This window comes from Ursus americanus, chromosome 10 (genome assembly GCF_024610735.1).
Source record: "Ursus americanus isolate L20-20 chromosome 10, mUrsAme1.1.p, whole genome shotgun sequence".
Lineage (NCBI taxonomy): Eukaryota > Metazoa > Chordata > Mammalia > Carnivora > Ursidae > Ursus > Ursus americanus.
The window spans coordinates 60,433,737-60,457,075 of record NC_142136.1 but is presented as its reverse complement, the minus strand read 5'-3'; the positions used below and the strand labels follow the sequence as shown (position 1 = coordinate 60,457,075).

Below are 23,339 nucleotides of genomic sequence, written 5' to 3'. Positions count from 1 at the left end.
GTGGCTCAATCATTAAGTGTCTGCCTTCGGCTCAGGTCACGATCCCAGGGGCCTGAGATTGAGCCCGGCCTCCGGCTCCCTGCTCAGCGGGGAGCCTGCTTCTCCCTCTGCCTGCCATTCCCCCTGCTTGTGTGTGCTCTCTCTTGATCTCTCTCTCTCTCTGACAAATAAATAAATAAAATCTTTAAAAAAGAAAAAAAAGAACAGGGTTTTGGATAAGAAGACATTAACTTAGCCAAGAAGGTAGAGAGAGAAAGCACAGAGCCCATAACGTGGGTCCAGCATCTGCAAGGAGTTAAATACAGGGTAGAGGGGCATGGAAGAGGAATGACCAGGGAAGAGGCCGTCGGGGTCAAGCAGACACAAACTATGCCTAGCTTCGTTTGGAAACGATTCACTGGTGATGAAGAGCCACTGGAAGTTTCGGTGGTGGATAGAAGATGGGTCAGATGGGGGAAAGACTGCTGTTTAGATTATTTCCTCACTTAGCCAGGCTCAAATACCAAAGCTTAATAACACCAAGTTTGTGCCTTTGGCACCATGTTCCTTTTTTTAAGTAATAAAAAAGTTTAAAGTTTCTATTACACATGGAAATCTGTTGACAATTTTAATCTGATGGCCGTGGCCACGGTGCTGTGACTTAATGACAGAGTCGTCTGCCAGTAGAAACAAAGAAGGTGCTGTTGCTGGCATGATTCAACTCTGCTTTATTTCCTTATTTCACAAATCCTCTTCATTTTGTTAAATTCAACTTCGTACAAGCTAGGATCTTCCCGATGGATTGTTCGAGTCATTCTAGGACAATGTATTTTTAGCTCCAGAGTGCGGCTGGCTGCACACCCCTTACCAGCCTAAATACCTCCCGCCACAACCCCAGGCTGCCTTCCCGATGCGGCCCTCCATGCCTTCCACGCTCCAGTCGCCAAAGTTAGACTGCAGGCCTGCCACGCGGCTGCCTCCATCCATGCATATGCTCACACGCTTTCCGCAGGCTTCCAGTAAGGCTGTCCTTCCTCCGGCCTCATCTCCCATTCTACAGTTTCTCTGATTCTCTAGGCTCAAGTGGCCAAGCTTGAGCATACCTTCTCTGCTGGAAGAACTGTCTCCTCTCTGAGCATCCAGATTATGTGTCCTCAGTTCATTCATCTTCTAGAGTTTGGCTTGTGTCAGAGGCACCTGGGCACAAATCTGCAGTTGAACTCCTTCCAGGACACGCACTGACCTCTGTCAATTTTCTCTGCCATATTTCTAGGTTAATGACGACACGAGACTGCATGACACTGGACAGAGCTGCTTTTCTGTATTCCAGAAAGTGTGCTCTAATAACCACAGACCACAGGGACGGTCCAGCTCCTAAGAACAGCGGGCGCTAGAGCTACTCCTGAGAGCTACAGTGGGCGCTTACTATGCACCGGGCACTGAGTCGAGATTTTCCATATATATTTATATGTGTGTGTCTATACACCCACACACACAGACATAATGTATGCGTGCGTATATGTATGTGTTTACATATGCGTGCATACTGTGTCTATAGAATTGAGAATGTCTATATAAGCACACAGTCAACGAATCCCTTGTAGACAGTATTATCATCTCTAAAAGGGAGTCACAGAGAAGTCAGGTGAAGACTGCAGAGCAGAGGAAGCCATCTGAAGCCATCTCTCGCCAACAAGGAAGCCCGCCCATGCGCACACACGAAGCACCGCCCTGCACGACCCCCTAGGATGACTCGGATTAAGCAGGCCTGAAGCCTTCAACTCCTCTCGAGCCTTCACTGCCAGCTGGAATGGAAAGCTGGAGCGGGTATGAGGGGACAGGGAAGAAATAACCTCAGAATCTTGTGGAGTCCCTGCTCTGTGGCAGAGAAAAGAAAGACGAGTCAGTGAGAGAGGTAGGGCGAGGAGGGTTGGAGAATGTGGGGGACAGCGCCGTAGCAAGGTTGTCGGAAGCGCGGCTCGGCACTTGCTATGTTACTGCTAATGGGCTGTCTCCCATACTGGCCTACAAGCTCCGTGGGGGAAGAAACCATGCCTGTGGGGGTCTCAGCTCGATTCCTCGGGCTTAGCACAGCATCTAATCATCGTACTGACGGTAACCACTATTTCGTGGTGCCCGGGCGTTGTTCCAAACACAGGCTCCAATGTTACCTTAGTTCATCTTCGCAAAACCTTATGAGGTCGGTAATATTAATCCCATTTAACAGGTGAAGAAACTGAGCCCCTGAGAGGCTACGTAACTTACTTGCGCCGCACCCAGAAGAGAAGTCAGGGCTGGATGTGAACACAGACGTTATGACCCTGGAAATGCCTTTAACCTTCGTGGTGGACCTTCCCATGGTATATGAATCACCACATAAAATGTATCCACTGAATAAGTCATGACTAAAGAAGGGGTGATCAACAGGGCCAGAGCTGGAGAAGGGTGAAGAAGTATGAGAATGGAAAAGGACCTTTGGATTTGGCAGGTAAAAGGGTGCTGGTGGCCTTCAAGAGAGCATGGTGGGAGCCCTCTCTCTGTCCCAAGGCAGGCTGGAGCACCCAAGACGAGAGTCTCTGCTGGATTGGTCTTTGCATCCTCGGTCCCTCGCACATGGCTGGGACCTGGTCTGCGTTCAGGAATGCCCCCGCTATGACAAGTGGTCGCGCACCCCTGACTCTGGCTCGTGCCCTTGTGCCCCACTGCCCCATTTAGGAGCAAAGGACATAAGGAGAGTTGAAGCTACTGGGAGCGACAGAAAGTTACATTCTTGGCCCCTCGGGGACGTCAAAGAGAGGAAATGTTAAAGACAAAACCCCAAAACCCTTGGTTTATAACTTTGAACTGGGGCTGGGGGAGAGGTGAGGGTGGGGGGGGCTAGCTTTCATTGGCTGCAGCTACCACATCAAAAATAAGTAAAACATGAGAACTGCAAACCACATGAAGGGAGAGAGGACCAACCTCAGTGAGCCTCTTAACACTGAAGCAGCTTCTTGTTAGAAATGAAGCCTCCCAAATGAAAAACAAGCACCGTTTTTCTTGATGGTTTAAATCACTTCAAAAGAGACTCACAAGCCCAAAGAGATAAAGCCCGGCCTCAATAAGTACCCCACCCCACTTCCTTGCCGGCTTCTTCCCCCACAATTGGCAGGAACTAGACCCCACTGAGCAGCAGGCCTGGGACGGAAGGGAGCAGGACAGAGGAAAGACCCTCGTCGCTCTCCGCACATTACTATGATTTGCATATTGTAGGACGTGGACCCAGATGGTGAGCAGGGAGGTGTCATCATGCCCCATATCTGTGTGGCCAGCCAGCTGGACCACTGGACTCAGCCACACTCAGCTCCAGGATCTCAGTGAGTAGAACCACCGTCTATTACCCCAGAAGGAAATTTGATATTGGGCCTAATGGATTTTCTGTGTCTTCCTTTCTGACCATGGAGAGACCTCCCATGAAGACCAGATATGTCCACAAGAAGTTCACACCTCTTGCAGGGAAAATGTGATCCCAGCACAACCTTGGTTCCTGGTGGCAGAGAGTTAAAGGAAAGCACCAGAAACAAGGCAAGCTAGTAGGGAGCAGGCTAGCCGGAGCTCGGTATGTCGGCACTAATGGAAGCACGCCGTGTATAAGCAGCACAAATCAAGAGAGCATTTCAAAGTCACTTACACTTGGCATTCAAGAGCATTTCAGTGCTTATATTTAATTGTGGGTGTGTTTGGTATTTCTGTAATTCACAACACATGAGGCCACAGTGTGAGAACCCGAAGCAGTAGGAGGCAAACAGCCGTCCAGTTTTCCCATCCGTCTCCTGCTCCATTAGCGCTTGCCCAGGACTCGACGCTGGGGGGTGATGGCCCAGATTCCCAGCTGATGAAAAGCAGCCCAGGCATCTGCTTTAAGGGAGCAGTCTTGGCTGAGCTCAGAGGTCTCCTGCTTTCTACCGGGAGGGAAAGGAGCAAGGAACCGATGGACTGGCTCAAAAGCCCGTGTCCTTGGAGTGAGCCAGTGCAGAGGAGAAGCTATGACTGAGACCAGGAGAGGGTCGGAAGCCCCCTAGATACTCCATGCAAAGTGGGTCCATGGGCGGGGGAAAGCCTGGAGGCCTCCCTTGCTTTCTGTATTCGTAGCCCTCTGCCCGGAAGAGGGGTACAGCCAGGCAGCCCTGAAATGCTGGCCAATGACAGGACCTCGGCCCTGGAGGTGGGCTCGGTGCACTACTAAGGATGGTCACTTCAAGTGGCCACACAAAATTGAAATATATGACACTTACAAAGCATTTGCTCACTTCTGGAAACTTCAGGGTAGACTGGGTAAGCTACAGCAACATCAACGAGATGCATTTGTTTGTGTACAGAGAGGTAGGCAGATGAGAGAGAGAAGTAAAAAGGGAACATAAGTAAAACAGAGGACGTTAGTTTCTGCAAACACATGAAGGCACAGAAGTAAGCTAAACTGATTCCTGAAGGCAGTGGTTTCCCAAAATCAGCCCCCTATTGACGGCAGAATGGGACAAACTGTCACTCATCCACAGTGAATTACAGAAGGAAAAGGGAGGGCAATATTCATATGCATCTTATGTATAATAAAAATACACGTGTGATACATATCTGTCCGTTTAACAAGGACAAATGTCCTTTCCCAGTAAAGATGGTCATCATGCCTTTATTTTTTGAAATGATGGTAAAAGTAGATGAGAACTGTTTTTTAACCAACTTCCTTGGCCAAAATTAAAAAGCGGACAACCTTGCAGCCAATCCTATTTTTTTCCCAGCTTCGCTTGTCTCTGAAATGAATGTCCAGGACCTGCTACCCTAAGACATGGAAGTACTATATAATTTCTTTTTAAATCAGGACTCTTGGACTACTGCAGATTTTTATTAAGTCCTTTTTTCAAGTGACCATCACATAGGTTACAAGAAAAGCTGACGTTTAGAAGGGCATACTGTGTGCCAGCAATCACACTGGACTCTTTCTGGTAATTCAAGTCATTAAACTCACACTACGTAATTGTCTGGTAGAAATTATTTAACCGAAACAGAAGCCTGATTGCTGGAGCAAAACCGCATGATGGTGAGGTCAGGATTCAAACTGAGGCCCGTCTGACTTAGAAGCCCACAGTGTTTCCTATCCCATGTCCTTGGTTATGACTGAGAGGTACACATCACTGGGCCTGAAAGAGACCTTGGGTAGCCTCTCCTCTAGTCTCTGATTTCACAAAAGAGGAGACCAAGCGGAGGTTAGGTGACTCTCTTGCCTTGGGCTTGCGCGGTGAATTTGGCAATGGATCTGAGCTGCAGCTCCATGGCTCCACCCCCCCTCCAATCCCCGCCCTGAGCTCTCTCCGAGGCCCCTATGCTTTCAGAAGCACCACGGTGACCTCCTCCGGAACCCCAGGCCCTCGCCCACTGCCGGCAGAGACAGCTACCCTCAGCGCCACCCAGACGGGGGCTAAGAAGAGCGGACGCCTTCCAGGGCCCACCAGCTCTGGATGAGACTCCAAGCCTGCCCGGGAGGCCCACCCGGCACAGCAAGGGAAGACGCTGGGAGCCAAGCTCTGGGCAACGGCCTCCACCCAGCTCAGGCCATGCCCCCGAGGGATGGGAGCCACAGGGACAAAAGGGCATTGTGTGTGGGAGAGGGAGGGAGCCTGGGGACAAATGCACTGGGCAGTTTCTTCCTCTCACGAGCAGGCCTCGGCCAGCTGTCTAGCGGTCAAAAAAGGAACCTCCGTCAAGGGGCTGGACGCCCACCGTGTAGGACAGGAGACCCGCGCTGACTGATTGAGTTATTAGATTTCCCCGAAGGACGAAGAGCTCCATTTAGCCCGCATTGTGTCCCGTGATACAATGCCCCTGAGTACAGAGACGCTGCCTTATCACACATTCTCTTTGATTCCCTTCAAATGCGCACATTTAAAGAGTCCGATAACAGTTTTCTGAAAGGAACCCCCACCTCCTTTTTTTTTTTTTTCCCTAAGAAGAGGATGAGAATCATTTGTCTCCAAAAGGAGGCCCTCCTAAAGAAGCTGCCGGAGGAGCAGAAACCATTTTAACAGCATCTTCTCTTTGCTGAATTGTGTCTTCATTTTACACTGTGGCTTTATTCTCTGCCCCTTTGACACAGCCAGCTGCCTCTCACATTCCAGCTCAGAAACAGGCTGGCTTCAGGCTGTAACAGGCACCAGCTTCCAAAGCCCTTTCTCCGGATGACTCACGTTAGCCTGTGTGAGCCTGCGAGCCCATTGCTGCAATTCCTAGACCTTTGTTTCCTTTGCGAAGCACATTGGTGTGTGCGCAACGCCAAGTGCAAAAACAATGTCTACCTAAGGACCCGGCCTTACAATGGGGTAAAATAATTAATTACACAGTGGAACGTCTGGTTCGTATCTCGCTCAGGTTCATCCTGTTATCAACTCTGCAGACAGAGGAAGTGACGTCATGCGCCCAGCTCCCCTTTGAAGCTGGAGGTGCATACCAAGACACTGTATGTCGCGCTGCACTCTGGGCAGGAAGCATCATGCTTGGACTTTCTGTTAAACTGTTTTAGGAAAAAAAATAGGTTGGGCCATCAGTTTCTTAACTGGAATTCTGAATCCCATCGCTCAATGGTGAAAAAGGCCTTTTGTGAATTCCGCCCTCAGCCAGGAAGGTTACAAAAGAGGGGAGATATGTTCTCCCAAGTGTCTTGAAATTTAAATCCTTTTGTACAAAGCACAAATATGCAGGGGGGGAAATGCTCAATTGAGCAGGCTTTCATGGAACCAGTGAAGCAAATCTGTCTAACACTAGCCACCCGTGTCTCTCTTTGCCCGAGTATTCCAAACCCCCCGGCCTGTTCGTTGGCGGCTTCTCCACTCCTGTGTAAACTGGTTTTATAAGCTGGTTATCTTGGGGTTTTGTCCATGAGTGACGGCTCTGGGAACTCTCAGTGTGGATCTGAACAGCATGCAAAATCATTTTACTTTTAAGACAAAAGACATTAGCTTCCCGTAGCTTTCCTAGCCATCTCTATTTCTCTTCCCTTCCCATCCTGCCTTCCCTCCTCCCCTTCCCCTCCCCACGGCACTAAATAAAATGCTTAGAAAATGAAGGGCACAGCTGCCCTTTCTTCCCATTAAAACAATCAAGAATGATGGTGAATTTAATATATTTGATTAGAGAAACTCCAATTTGGTGCACTTGAATCAGCTGCCTTTGTCTTCAGCGCCGATGGCCCGATTTCAGTGGAATGTCCTCTGCTGTCCACTGCCAGCTCACTGGAGCTGGGGAGAAAATTCAGCCTCTGAAAGCATTTGCTTGGCACGCTCAGCGACAGGCTATTTATGCTGTGGAAGATGCCAGGCCCATTTCTTCCTAATCAGTGGGAGCACCACTTCATTAAATCGTGGTCACTTACTGGTGACCCTCAGGGTTGTAACCCTTGGGGGTCTGTGGTCCTCTTTAGCAATGTTAATTTTTCATGGGTTTTATTGCTTTGGGGTTGATATTTGCCATTAAAATTCCAGCCTGAATCCTGTACAAACAGCCCAGGAGATTCTGGTGCTCCACTTGCATAGGAGAAATTCAGAGAATAATCATCAAATTTACATGTGGAGTCCCTTTCATCCAAAGAACAAGTATAAGCCTAATAGGAAATAAGAAAATGTGTCATAATTTCCCCACAAGGTATTATTAAGAGAGTCTGAAATACTGCCCAAGCAGCCCCAGCCTTGCAAGGTGCTCGAAAAAGAATCCATCTCATGGGGAGTTTCCAGGTTTGGAGAACGCTGCTTATTGGCACCTAAGGTTTATGGAGATTTTTATGAAGGTTCTCATTAAGTATTCTAAATAAATGTATGCTCAACAAATACATGCAACAGTGAATTAAGGGTGAGAATTTAAATTACTCTCAGAAACGTATTAAAACTCGATGAAGTTCACAGAGGTTTCTTGAATAGAGAGTGTCCTTGGGATGGTCCAGGTCAAAGGGAAGAAAAAGTCCCACATCTCCTGGTATCCGCCCCAAATCGACCGCCTTGCTGAGAGCCCAACGACTTCTCCACCCGAACTCCATGGTAGGAAACCAAAGCTGGGGACCAGAGCCAAGCTAGAAATAGCATCCGGGTTTCTGGGTTCCAACAACCGTGCCCGCTCCGTGAGTCAGCCTGTCAACAACATTGACAAGGTACGCACAGGGCTCCGCTAGGCCCAGGGAGAGTGGCACAGGAAGGAGGACACCCTGTCCTTGCCAGCCCTGGGTAAGTGTCATGCCAAGTCCTCGGGGGTGGGTGGGTGGGGTGTTAGAGGTGAACGCTTCGCTCAGAGACCAACGTGTGCACCACCAGGGGTGCCTGGGTGGCACAGCGGTTAAGCGTCTGCCTTCGGCTCAGGGCGTGATCCCGGCGTTATGGGATCGAGCCCCATATCAGGCTCCTCCGCTATGAGCCTGCTTCTTCCTCTCCCACTCCCCCTGCTTGTGCTCCCTCTCTCACTGGCTGTCTCTATCTCTGTCGAATAAATAAATAAAATCTTTAAAAAAAAAAAAAATGTGTGCACCACCAACGTTGCCGGCACTGCAAGCCCGAGTCCTCTGAGGAGGCCTGGGCATGCCTTGGCTCCCCACTCCAAGGCCCTCTGGTCATGGGCAAGTAGAAGGAGCAGGGCCTTCCAGCCGGGCCAGTTTCCCAAGAGCAGCACCGGCAGCCAGGCTCAGAGCCACACAGGGAAGGAAGGCCCCCTAGAAGAAGGATCTGAGCTGGGTAGTGTGAGTGGACCTCACTCTCCTCCACAGAAGCCTGGCATTTTCTAAAACAGAGCCTGGCAGCTAAGACCCACATGGGAGTCGCCAAGATGAATAAGATAACTTCCGTCGCAAAAACACAACCAAGGGCTGCCTTTTACCTCCCTTTTCAGTGCAAAAGTCAAGTTTTAAGATTCCTATTGTATAAGAATTAATATGAAAAGAATTTTATATCCTATTATGGCATTGTGTTATAATAATGGAATGCTCTCCCCGCCCAATCTGGCTTTCTGTCCCCCAGACCGTGCCAACAATTATTCAGTTCCTCAGTGTGTGAGTGTCGCGGTGGGGACAGCCTCCGGAGACTGAGAGAAAGGGGCAGCAAGTACTTCAAGCTGGGAAGAAGGGCATCGCCGGCCCCCAGTGCTCGGCTGTGCCTCTACACTCCCACCCAGACACACCCGGACGCACCCCGACACCCGCGAGACAAGCCTCCTCCTCTTCTCGTCGGGTCGTCCGACCCCTCTTTCTGAACACTCCCGGGGACCTGCCTGGGAAGTTTGGTACGTCAACAACTGCAGCTGTACGAACACATTGTCTTTGATGCAACACACAATGGGTTCCAGAAAAGGAAAACAAGATACTCTTTAACCAGTGGGCTGCGTTCTGTTTGCAAACTGAGAGTCCAGGGGCCAAGGGCTTTCCTGGACGGGCCAGAACCGGGGCACCTGTTTCTCCCCCTCTGCTTTGTTTGGTGACTAGAGCTCGTGTCCCTGAGCGTTAAAGATTCGACAGGACTCTGCGGGGTGTACTGCTTGGCAAAGAGGCTGTGAACGGGCAAGGGAAGAGCAAATTCGTTGGTCAGGCATCGAGCGCCTGAAGGACTCTGAAGGAGGGACGGCAGCAGGGTTCTCGCCCGTCACCCCGCAGAAGGGAGGAGGAGACAGGAACTTGCGCTGCAGCATGAAGGATTCGGGGTAGACATGAGGAGAGTTTTCCAGACTGAGGAATGTTCGGCCCTAGAAGAGAGCACTGAAAGAGGATATGGAAACAATGCTGAAGAGTGAATGTGTCTGGCCTTCTCCGTGTGGGGAGAAGGAGGAGAACCCTGAAATTCGAGGGAGCCCCTGGCCGCTTACGTGGTGATAACAGTGTTTTGTATTGTTTGGAAATTCCTCGCGGTGAGGCTCCTGGCATGACATCTTTTCCTCAGCTCAACTCCCTCAGAGTCACCCTGTGTGGAGGGAGAGCACTGTGTTTTCATTTCCTTTTGACCGATTCCAGTCTCACCAGGCTCTTTCTAATCTGTACTTAGGAAATGCCTCCCGGGGTCACCTCTTCCTTTCCTGCCCGTGGCGCAGAACCACGCATTCCGGGGCTGGAACAATGGCCATTGAAGGTGTGTCTGGCTGAGTTCGTGTTGTTGTTCTTTTCCTTTTTCTTAATAGAATTCATTCAGTTACATGTATGTTTGCAGCAGCCGGGCCAATCCTCCTCCACACGAGGGTGATGTCAGCAAACCCAGGAAGCTTTCAGAGCCAAGAGAGCCTCAGACCCAGGAGCAAGCAGTTTGGGATCTCCGTGGCCACAGGGTTCTGTGTGCACAGGATGAGAGCAGGGGAAGGGTTCCCGCGGAAGAATGCTGCGCAGAGGGCGTGAGAGCAGGAGGGGCTGCCCTGAGGCTAAAGGCCATCAACCAGCCACAGCCCGCAGGGATATCAGCTTCTGGAAAGCTAAATTGGTTACCAAAAAATGGCTACCCCATTTTTGGAGGTACTTTGGGGGCACAAGCTAAATGAAACCAGTCATCACTGCCCTGCCTAGAGTGAAGCCAAACACAAGGAAGGCCAACCGTCTCTCCTGGAATTGTACCCCGGCCTGAACCTCCCAGCTTTCTCAGGATTCACCCACAGACTCCCAAAGCCAGCTCTGGAACAATCTACTCCACTGAACTTGAACCTCAAAACCATGCTAGACGTCTCCCAATGCCCTCCCTCTGCAATGTGCCTCCTTTCTTCTGCATCGCCAGTTATCACTACCAAAGTGTCTACGACTGCTCAGACGTAGACAGACAACCTGAATGTGCTCCCACGTACTCCTTCCTTCCCTTATGGTGACGTTCTACAGTAATTCCATTAAAGTTACCAATAGAAAAATTATTCCAATGAGTGTAAATATTTAAGTTTTCATATACATCTGCATAGCTTTTGCATTACTGACACAGCGTTGTAGATGATGAAGGAACGATTTACATTAGTGTATTTATCCAAATCAGTAACTGGTCGTATGGAACTAGGCACTGTACAAATGGAATAGTTGAGCATAGAAACAGTGTCTCACTCAACGGAGTATTTTTATTGCCTGGTAAAATTCCTGTTTCACTGTAGTTGATAAATGCTAGCTGCTGAATCCAGGCACACATCATTTCTTCCAGGCCTCCAACAGCAGAAATCCATCAGAGAACTCTGTGAAGTTGCGTAGAAATAAGGGCTGGTGTGTCAGTGTCTGGTAAGAAGACTACTTTGTCGGTGGATGAAGATCTGGAGAAACCCAGGCAAACAATTCATTGTGAATTTACCAGTATTGTTCAGTACCTGTACCACCAGATGTATATGATAAGAAAGGCTCATCATAGGCCAGCCACTGCCTAGAATAAGGAGACCCAGGACAGCTAAAAAAAAAAAAAAAAAAAAAAAAGGATACACACCAACACAGACTAACTGGATGGGTAAGCAGCTCATAGAATGTGATTTTCTCCTCCACCATTTTCTCAGAATTGTACCCCTTTGGGATAAAGGGGATTCTTCCGGGGCTAAAGCTATATAGGCTGAGCTTCTGTGTCATTCTGTGGGGGAGGCAAGCATGTGTGTGCCCTATGCAACCATACAGGTGTCTGTGGGTACCTCCCTGCTCTACCCCTACAGCACCTGTTGAGAGAACTGGCCTAATGCTTCTTATAAGAAGTATCACTGCTATAGTTACAATCATCCCAGTGCCCAGCACTCTGTGTCTCTAGTAATTGAACTGAATGATAACCATAGAGAAATGCTTAGTAATAACAGTCCCATAAGACAGATGGGAAAGAAAAATATGGATGGATACAGGAAAAATAAAAGAAGAACTGCCTTAGACTGATAGACCTTTACCACTGTTAATAAGGAACCGATGGTGTGGTATTAGAAGCTCCATTTCGGATGTACTTAATCTATATTAAATACATGTACACCTTGCTTCTAGCAACTTTCTTTAAAACCAAAGGCATATAATTGGAACAACTGAAATATATGCAGAAATGTGAAATCACATTGAAATGTATAAATTATTAAAAAAAAAAAGATGGTTAAAAATGCCTATGGCCATGATGACAGTGCCCCAAACCCTTTCTCATTTGAAAGGCAATAACCATGTCTTTGCCAGTTGATACTTCTGTGTTCCCTGGGGGGGAGGCAAGACTGGAAAAGCAGCCAGGCTACACACTGGCTTCAAACGACATAGTGAGACAGCATTCGTAAGGGACAGAACACGACGGAACGAGACAGGATGAGGAAAGGGTACAAATAGGGTTGTGTCTCAGTGGAGTGTCTGAGGTTTACCACCATTACATCGCCCGAATCCCTAGCAAGCTGATAACGATGAGCCCTTAATGCGTTCGCCGCCTCTGACTTGTGTCGGCCCAGCGTGCTATCGTCTAAATGATACCACAACAATGCTAGAGCACACATTAAGCACTTATTGTAATAGCCAGACTGCTGAGTGGGAGCCAAGGAAGGAGACAGAGCAGGAAAGACGAAAGGTGTCTTTGACTGCACACGCACATTCCCGGCAAGTCACGGTGTGGGCTGCGCTGGGCTACGGAGTGACCACAGCGGGGAAATCAATGTACCAAAAGGCTGCGGGAGGGATCTCTCTGTTTTCAGGTTAAAAATATATTAGATCAAGAGTAACATATCAGACCAAAGTAAACAATAGACTTTGGGTGAAAATGAGATACCAAGATAGGGTCAACGACTGTAGCCAATGAACTATTCTGGCGTGGGATGCTGATAGTGGGGGAGGAGATACAGGGGAAATCTTTGTACCTCTACTCAGTTTGGCTGTAGAACCTGAGAATACTCTGAAATATAAAGTCTATTTATAAATTAAGAAAGTTTAAAAGTAAGGAGAGATGTATTATAATCCCTGCAGTAAATACAGTGATGTTACTTACCTCATTCAGTGAACAGCGAAAATCACGCAGTGTCAAAATGCAGACGGTTTTCTAGGTCAGAAATCTGGTACAGATCTCAGCAGACAAAAGTCAAGGTGTCGGTTCATTCCTTGCCGGGGGCTGTAGAAGAGAATCCATTTCCTACTCATTCAGGTCAGTTGTAGGACCAAGGTCCCCATTTTCTTCACGGCCGTAAACTGAGAAAGGCGTCCAGCTTCTAAAGGTCACTCTATTCCTTGACTCATGGCCCCCTTCCTCCAACTTCAGAGCCTGCAATAGTGGATTGAGTGGTCACGCCATATCTTTCGGAGCCACGATCCGGCCTCCTCTCTTACTTATAAGAACTTGTGTGATTAGATTGGGCCCATCTGGAACATCTCCCCAACCGAAGGTCCATACTTCAGTCACAACGGCACAGGCTCTTCACCATGTCAGACAGCACATTCCCAGGTGCCAAGGATTCATGCAGGGACATCTTTGGGAGGCCGTTATCCTGCCTACCACACTCTCCTTCCCTTAGTAATCTATGGCCCTGCATCCATAACGCTTCTGGAACTACCTTCACTAGAGTCGTCTTGAACACTTAAATGCTCAATGGACCTCATCCTTCTGTGAGCATTCTGCAGTGTTTGACATTGATGAGACCTATTTCTGGAAGCACTTGGTTTCCACTTGCTGCGATACGGATGTTCTCCCCCTGCCCCCTGGGCCACCCCTTATTTAACCCTCCGTTCATGTCTCTGCTTCACCCGTACGTACATTTCAGGACGGTATCCTGCTCTCCTGAGCCTTGCTTCTGAATCATAACTGCCTTCTAAGCGGCTTTGCTTGGATGACCGATGCACTCCTTTTCATCCCAAACCTGACCACTTCCTCTTTCTGCATTATATATATACCCCATCATGAGAGCACCAAACCCCACTCTTCCATAACCGATTCTGAAGAGTCATTCTTTCCTCCTTCTGCCTCTGCCTCCCACCCTCAACCCAGTCCATCATCATGCCGTCTGTCCTAACTCCTAACTCAAGTATCTCTTGAATCCACCCCATCCTCTCTATCGCTGCTGTTACTGAGAATGTTCAGGCTCCCCAAAAACAGTCCCTAGATTACTGCCCCTCCTTGTGCCCTGTCCCATCCACTCCCAGCCATTCTTTACTTTATCACTAGACACAGATTGGATCTTGTCACCACTTTGTGTAAAAGTGTTGGTTGCTGCTCATTGCTGAACAGCACCCACTCTAGCCCACGGGAGACACAGGCACACGGGCACATACACACCCCAAGCCTCAAACCGAGTGCTAGGCTTATCACCCTTATCGCCCTCCTCCCACTTGTTGTTCATATCCCCAGAGTGATCTACAGACCAGCAGCATCAGCATTCACTTGGAAGCACATTAGAAATACAGAACCTTGGGATGCCTGGGTGGCTCAGTGGATTAAGCATCTGTCCAGCTAAATCCCAGGCTCGTGGGATCAAGTCCCGTGTCAGGCTCCTTGCTCAGTGGGAGACCTGCTTCTCTCTCTGCCCCCTGCTTGCGCTTGCTCTCTCTCTTTTCTCTCTCTGACAAATAAATAAGTAAAATCCTTTAAAAAAAGAAAGAAATACAGAACTTCAGGCACCACCTCAAATCTACTTAATCGGAATCCGTATTTTAGTGCCATCCCTATTCAAATTCTAGGCACATTAAAGTTTGAGGGACATCGCTCTGGAGCTGTGCTCTCCAGAGTGGTAACCTTCTGAGTATGAAAATCTTTTAGAAATTCTCTTTATTTTCACGTGTAATCTCCATCTTAATTTGGATTTTTGCATGTTTTATGAATCACTGACCATTTCGGCAAATCATCCCTACCTTTTACGTCCCTGTGCTTTTGCTTTCCTGTGCCTGGAATAATTGTCCCTCTCTTCACTGACTGAAACTAGCTTCTTAACTCTCCAGTATCACCTCCTCCAGGAAACCTTCCCCATCTCCTCAAAAATGTGGTTGCTCCCACCCCACGGTCTTGTAGACATTCTTACTGAATTATTTTTGCTTGCATGTTCACCTTCCCCACTAGCTGGTGAGCTGTGCAAGGATGAAAACCATGCCGTCTCTATCCCTGTGTCCCCAGTGTACAGCAGTCATACACGTTAGCTAAGTAAATGAATATCTAACTTGAAAAACTTCTGCATTTTAAATACTTTACTATTTTTCATGTCTCTGTTTAAAACCAGAGAGTTGTCTTCTCATTTCTTTCCTCAGATGGCATGTTCTGGTTGATTCCTAGTTGGCATCACATCAACTGGACAGAGAGGTGAAATTAGATGGGGCTTCATCCCCACCCACCTATGACCAAGCCAGAGCATCTCAGATCTGCACCCCACGTTCTTTCAGCTCTGTGTTTATTTCATGTGGATATATACTACAAGAAAGAGACGAAGACAGATGCCTGGGATCAAATGTTTAGCATCTTTCACTTTGTACAGACTTTGATCTTCATAAACAAGACCATGACAACATTGTAACCCACATGAGCAAAGCCCTCATTTCAAAGAAAAACATCTTGTTTTTCTGTCTGCTCCAGGATAACATTAGCTGACTCTGACCCTAACTAGTAAGCTACTAAAGGGAATTAAGCTCATTAGTGGTGTAGTCTGATATCTTAAAACAAAATGGCAGCTAAAATTTTTCAGATAGGCGTATTTCTCTAACTCACTTACAGTGAAATTTGGTATGTACGAAAAGGTCAAAGAGGCACATCGTTGGACTCAATCCATTGCTTCATGTGCAAACTCGTGCCCTATCTGCTACACAGAGTTACTGTGAAGATCTAATGAGAGACTAAATGTCAAAAATGCGATGCTTTGCAACTCTATACACATGCATGTGTGGCATTTTCATTAAGAGCACAAATTTTTTTCAAATGACTTTTCAGATTTCACTTCTCCAGGCAAGTGTTTGCAAACCTTCTGCACTTTTTTTCTTTTTAAGATTTTATCTATTTATTCCAGAGAGATCACAAGCATGAGCAGGGGGAGGGGGAGAGGGCAAAGCAGACTCCCCGCTGAGCAGAGCCTGACATGGGCCCAATCCCAGGACCCTGAGATCATGACCCAAGCCTAAGGCAGAAGCTCAACTGACTGAATCACCCAGGCGTCCCCCTTCTACACTTTCTTAAATGTCTCTTTTTCCTGTCTTCTTGTTCTTCTCACCCTCTTCTTGAATTTGAGAAGATTCCCCTAAAACAGTAATTCAATAAGGTACACAGGACAACTGCTCACAGATACACTGTAATACACAGAATATGCACTTCACTTATTCAATCTAATTGGGATTTAAATAAATTTTACACTTTTTCCTCCTTGACATTTCATGTACCTGGCCCTGTAAAAAATTAAACTTAGAGCCAAAAAGGTGACATGAGTCCCTGTGGTCCTACTATCCTTTGCCATATACTACAGCATATGATCTGCTTCAGCTAAGATGGGTGCACACTTCCTCGTGCGGCAAGGGTAGGCAGGTGAAGCTCGGAAAAGGACAGGACATAATCGGAAAGATGGCAACAGGGAGCACTGGTTCCAACTGAGGCCCCAGCAGAATCCATTCTATGGTTCTCTTCTTTCAACTACTCGTGACAGGGAAACGTAGGTCAGATCCGTTCAGGATTGAGTTCAGCAAGCTTTATTCCCAACCAACGGGATGCTGCACCAGCTTCCATTAGCTAAAATAGTCAACTAAAATACGTAACTATTTTATGCCTGTATACCTAAATAACTAAAAAAAATAACAAAATAACACCGAAATTCGTAACAGACAAACATGATGCATATGAGAAGTAACCTATGTGAATCAGTAGGACAGTAGAGAGGGATTCATTTAGACTTTGACAATCAGGAAAGCCTTCTCAGAGGAGGTGGCCTTTGAGCAGGTTCCTGAAGGTGCTGAGGCTCAGGTCGGCAGAGAGGGGCAGGGATTCCCACGAGAAGGCGCAGCAGATGAGGGCAGGCACGGGTGTGGCAAGGAGAAACCATCTGCCCAGGGGAGTGAATGACAGCGCACTGTGCAGGGCTCTGTTACACGTCGCAAGCAGGCTTTGTCGGGCATGGGAAGTAAGTAACTGCTTTTTATCTCTGCAGCTCTCTTTATATTTGGTCGGGCGAACTGATATAGAATTTAAATACAGTAAAATTTTCCTTAATGTACTTATTTTAACATCTAGCATAAGGCCCAATGCCTAGCAGAAAGCCTTGCACGAAGCAGATCTTCCAGAGACAGCAGAAAGGGGACCAACAGTAGGCCGTCGACAAGGTATTATTTGACTTTATAAACCGTCTTCTTTTTCCATAGGACTTTTTTTCGAAAACCACTGGGTGCACATGCTACATGATACTGCTGTCCATCTTGATAGCTGTCTGATGTTGAGAGGTCCCTGATTTCACCAACTTTCCACTTATTCATGTAGAAATTATTGCATACATGTCAACTCTCCCTCTGGGGTCTCGGGGCATCTAGTTTGAAAATAGCCATAGGGGATCTGAACAAAATGTGTGGCAGGACATTTGATACCCCATTTTCACATTCATTCTTCCCACTTAGGCTCACATATGCAAAGCAGGTATTATTTGCCTAAAAAATTTGATAGATAAGGAAAAGGACTTGAGAGTTAAGTGATTGTTCAAGGTCACAGGTACAACAGACACAGGAAGAAAACTCAAGTTCTAGTTTAAGACTCTAAAGAGAGCAACCTCGCAAGACACTTTTCACTTTTTCATTAAGGTAAAAGAGTTGAAATTATCTTTCAGACACTGCCTTTGATAAATGTACCCGTCAAGGCTCGGTTTTAGGAAACAGAAAGTACTCTAGCTATTTTAAAGAAAAGGGGGTTTAATACAGGGACTTCTATGCTTGTGACATCGATGGAAGGGCTGGAGGGATAGGCTGCAGGTTGGACCTCCAGGAACGACTCCCTGGACTACACAGCCAACTTGGCCCCCAAGGGGAGCTGCCTTCTCCACCCCAAACAGAAGGTGGCGAGGTGGCAGACTGCCACAGGAACAGCTGAGTTCTAGAACAGAGCTGTGGGATCTGGAAACTATCAGCATGCTGCTACAATCGCCTTTCTACTCACAGGCGGAGGGTGACCATAGGATAGAATTTTGCTACAGAAAAACAGGTATCTTTAAGACCCTGGTGGCCAGAAACAGTAGCCAAAGCTGCAGAAATCTGACCTTTTGTCAAATTTCCCCTTTCCATATCTTGCACGAGTGCATCTACTTGGGAAACTCTGCTTTGCATCCACAACCCTAACTTCAAGGGATTCTGGGAGAGACACAGTTGGAATAGATGGCAGGTACTCATCTACTATACCCATGACAGGTAGATGCTGACACACTGACAGGTGCTTCCAGGACAGACGAGAACCAGGGTTCTTAGGTTGTACTTTAGAGGCAGACGCCACAGGCCATCCATGTGCAGGTGCAATGCAGGGTCGCACAGGTTTGCACACTTCAGGTTGGGCACTATTCACAGAGACCGTGAGCCAAGGGATCGCCCCGTAGTTGTTCGTGCCGGCCTTCTCCAGGGTTGTCCCCGTGAAAGCAGGGTTTGGTTGTGGCTTGCTTTGACACGGAGAGAAAGCCATGTGTATGACTAAATTAGAACGTTACTTAGAAATGGAGGGTCACCCAGGGTACTGAGGCCACGGCTGAGGGTGGAAGGTCAAATAAAGGTCAAGATGGACTTGAAGGGCTGATGGCCCTGGTACCAGCCCAGAGAAGTAGGTCAGATATTTTCATCGAACTCTCTGAATTGGACTTTAGCATAAACATACCAGAGAAAGAAACTATAAGTTATCATCGAAGATGGTCAAAATCAATTATGGTATACTGAGAAGTCTTCGAACTGATTTTGCATTCTGTAAAAATAAAAATATATTCTTTTTCTCTACTTATGCATTAAACACACACACACACACACACACACACACACACACACACACTGCCACTGTCAGGCTCCTTTTCATTTTATTATATTCATTGTTCCTCATTTATTTGTCTTTCTGTCCAGCTAAACCCAGAATATTGTACTGGGTTCTCACTTTCCGATCTCAATAAAGACATTAAGAAACTAGAATATAGGGGCGTTAGGTCAGTTAGGAATCTGCTCAGGTCATGATCTCAGGGTCCTAGGTTAGAGCCCTGCGTCGGGCTCCCTGCTGCAGGGAGCCCGCTTGTCCCTCTCCCTCTCCCTCTCCCTCTCTCCCCATTTGTGCTCTCTCGCTCTCTGTCAAATAAATAAATAAATAAATAAAATCTTTAAAAAGAAAAGAAAAGAAATGAGAATATATCCGGAAGAGAGCAATTAAAACGGGATAGTTCTAGACCCAATGGCATGAGACCATTAGCCTCGGAAGAAAAGCTTGTATATCCAGGGTCCAGCATTATGAAGGAGCAGTACAATCTGTTCTGTGTGGCTCCAGAGGGAGAAACCTGGATAAATGGCTCAAGGTTACAGAAAGGGAGATTGAGATCCAATGTAATCATGAGATCCGGCAACAAATGTAACAAGCTACCTACCTATGTGTCTCCTAGGGTATGACATCCCAGTTCTAATCACATTTACTATTTGCTCACCTGTGCTGCTGCCCAGACTGATTAGATTATTGCCATTTCCCCCAACTGGCCTTGAAGCAACTCCCGGCCACAGATCGTACACTTCCATCTCTGTATCCTCAGCTCATCCGACAGCGCAAGGCACATAAGAGGCACTCAGGACAATCGAGATGAAGGAATGACGAGATGGATAAGGCCCATGGACACAAATGGCAGCAGCAGAGAAGGACTGGCCTCCCGCCCTCCCCCATTCCCCAGAGAGCAGACTCAGAGCCTCAGAGCTGGTGATGCTGAGGGGAACTGCGACCGAAGCCTTAGTTCTGCAGAAATTCAGTCCAGCAGGGAAACAGGGACAAAAGAGAAGCTCACGGGGGAGCTCAGAGCCTGGTGCGAGCACAGGTTCCAGGTGGAAGCTGGTGGAGGGGAGAGCGATGAGACAAGTCCGGGCACAGTTGCTCTCCTGCTTTCTCAGCACCCGTCCATAGCGGCAGAAGAAGCTATTTATTTTGGACAGGGGGTAGTGGCAGAATAGCTCCTGCATATAGAGAGCCCTTTGTTTCCAGATCTTCGAACATTCTCTGCGCATGATCTCACTCAGCCTACCTCTTCCCTGGGAAGAAGCAGGCAGGTGGACACCACCGAAGGCACACCAACCAGCCTGTCTGGACAGGAGGGTGCCAAATGGCTCCTCTCTGGCAAGCAGCCACCTTAACAGCCGAGAAAGGGCTCTTTCAATGCCAGTGACATCATGGGATGACTTGAAACCGTACCAGCTCCTAGTCCTTGATACTTGTGACTCACTGGTTAATACTGAAATCTGTATCACTAGTCACAAATTAGTGACCTGTGACTCAGGGCTGGGCTTGAATCAGTGAGGCTGGAGGAGTCTGAGCGACAACTGTGTGTGTGTGTGTGTGTGTGTGTGCGCGCGCGCGTGTGTGTATGTGTGCGTGTGTGCGCACGCGTGTGTATTTGGTCCAGCATAAGGTGCTGACATGAGCCCTGTCTTCTAACACCCAGCACACCTCCACCCCCACTTCTCACTAGCTCCCAGAAGGCCCAGGACTGTCATTCCAGTCTGACTGCTACTAAAGTACATCAGCTGCTAGTCAGCACTCGCCTGTCACCTTATTTATAACAACCCTGGAATGAAGCTGCCTGTCCCTGCCCTGCTTCTGCCCCCTGCCACTCAAGCTCACGGTGCGTGACTCTCTCTTTAGTGTCTTCCAGGCTTAGCTTGTCAGGTCAATGGGCACAGCTGTCCCACATCCCATTCCTGCTTGCTTCGTACCCCAGGGTCCCGCTTGCCACTTTCCGTTCTTCCAGGAGCAAATCTAGCAGCCCCAGGCTGTAGGTTCATGAGTGCAGATGAGGAAGCCTTCTCTGTTGATTCACAGGAAGAGTATTCATACCTTTGGCTTCCTGTTTTTGATGAACCAAGTAAAAGAAAGTGGTTTTTAAAATATAAATGGCCCCAAATAGTAACTTCTAAAGAAGCATACAGATGCTGCACATCGATTAAGGACCTGTCGCTGACATCACCAAAGATGGCAGCTCATCTTCAAGTCGAGGTGCCAGGAACCACCCATGATACGTGACTAACGCTGGAGCAGCCCTGCTTCTTGGAACAAAAGATGTGACCGTTTTTAGGAGAGGAAGTGAAGAAGGGAGTCTTCAACCGAAACCCCAACGGATAAAATGTGTGCACACTGAGTCAGTGGGACGGCAAATGGACCGTGAGGGACTAAAGGGCTCTCACTCCTGTTTCAGCAGATGGGTGCTTTCTCCCAACACCCACCTATCAACCTGCCTGAGTTGATCCAAAGACTGGGGGACAGAGAGGCAGCTAGCTGGCATCCAAAGTGGTCAGAGGATGGAAGTGCAAATTGTAATCCCCAATCAGCTCAGGCTGAAAGATCTACCGTTTACACGGCATCAGTTGCCTTATGGGGCAAGGAAATAGAAACCAAGGCAGTCTGCACCCCCTATTGTGAGTACACTGGGGTAAACTGACTGGGAGCCATAGCTGGAAGTGACAAGACCCTGCCCAGCCACCAACAAGGCTAAGGGAGCCAACATCCCAGCAACCTGCGTCCATTCACGCTCTGACTACAAGATGTAAGGTGGCATCCAGACAAGCGTGTCTTGCCTGTGCGTGCTTGTGGTGTTCCTCCTCACAGAGCTCCGGCCACCCTCAGAAATGTCATGAATATTCCATTTAGTGAGCCCCCCCACACAGTAGGTACTCAGCAAATAAGAGGCCTCTTCTCTCCAGACTTTCTCATATAGCTCTTCAAAACAAGGACTTTGGCCACTACCCTCTGGCTCCGCTATTTATTAACTGGACAACCTTGTGCAAACTACTTAACAGCCTAGACCTCTTTCCTTACCAGCCTTATATGGTTGCTGGGACGAATTGAGTTAATTTAAATAAGACAAAGCCCAGCCCCTAGTAAGTGCTCAATAAATGGCAATGAATATTTTTACTCCTGACTCTTCCAACTGGGTTCATGCTACACACGTCAGGGCACCCTCAGTCTTCATATTTTGTAGCAGGTCTGTGTGTGTCTCCTTGCCCATACACACTGGCCTAGGCATTTCAGGCGGCAAGAGCTGTTTCTTACTCCTTTCTGCCTTGGCACCATGGAGCACGGGGACTGGCACCTAGTAGCGGCTGAAGAAATGACTATTGCTTAGCACATTTGGCACCCAGAGCGCCGTGCCCACGGCCGGTGTCTCTATGTCAGCATGCTGCTGTCTGTCACCAACACCATAGGCTGTTCACTCTTAGCGCCGAGCTCGTGCACCTGCAGAGAGACATCTTCAACTGCAAAGCTTGGGGCCCTGCCACAGAAATTCCACATCAGAGCTCTAGGGGTGGCCCTCTGGAATCTGCCCATTTGCTTGGGCCCCAGGGGACTCTGAAGCCCATGGAAAGCCGGTGAAAGGGCCCCTGGGTGGGCCTACAGGCCGCGAGCAGAGATCAGCAGGCCACAGGCTACCTCGGAAACGGGCCAAGTTTCTTTTCCAACCTCTACAGAAAGAAAGTTGCGATTCTCACCCCTGCAAGCCCAAGGGTGACATTGGCTGATCTCGATAGTGACACCTGCATGGAGAGATAATCGTGCAGTGGGCGATGTCTTCCAACACAAGAGAACGTAGCACTTCCTGTCTCAAAATCTGTTGGTTCTGTCAAACCCTGTGATCCTCCAGGATCCAGCTCAGGGGCCTAGCCCCCCCTTCCAGTCATTCAAGGAGGAGGAGGAATTCGGCGTGTTCTGGGCCCCCACTTGTGTGGACTCTGTGCTGGGAAGCACACTCAAGGAGGAGGATTTAACATCATTTGAGTTTAGTCAGACTTCAACTTCATATTCCCTCGGGGTAGAATTTTCTTTCTTTTTTTTTTTTTTTCTTGGAGAACACAGGAGGTTAAACTAAAAACCCACCAGTTAGTAGCTGCATTAAAGATTACATTTCCACTAAAGCAAGGGGGGTTTATAGCTGTCAGCCAGGGCTGCGTTCATGCAAAAGGCATCATTAAAGCAACCGAAGCCCCGTGCTCCACACGGAGGAATCACCACAGCAACGGTGAGCAGATATGCTCAGAGATGGACAACGAGAATTGCCACGGCACGCGTTAAGTTCTCAGTGGAGTTTTATCGAAAATGTCCTGGCCTACAGCACTGCGTGGGGGAGAGCCGCTGACTCGGCAGGTCGGGTGGCAAGGGCCTGACAGCGCGTGCTTTGGTGTGGGGCGGACCTCGGGGGAAAGACGACAGAAGTGCCCCCCTCAGCTGGGGTAGCTGGGGTAGGTGTCCAGCAAAGCATCTGGAGGGGGCCTG

General features: G+C 48.2%; 1 long non-coding RNA gene across 1 annotated transcript in view; it reads right to left on the bottom strand.

Annotated features, from left to right (window-relative positions):
• Positions 1–23,339, bottom strand: part of LOC123791893 (uncharacterized) — a 184,758-nt gene that overhangs the window by 95,192 nt on the left and 66,227 nt on the right. The window contains exon 4 of the long non-coding RNA XR_006779547.2: positions 12,909–13,178. This is a non-coding gene — a long non-coding RNA (uncharacterized LOC123791893). The remainder of the gene's footprint in view (positions 1–12,908; positions 13,179–23,339) is intronic.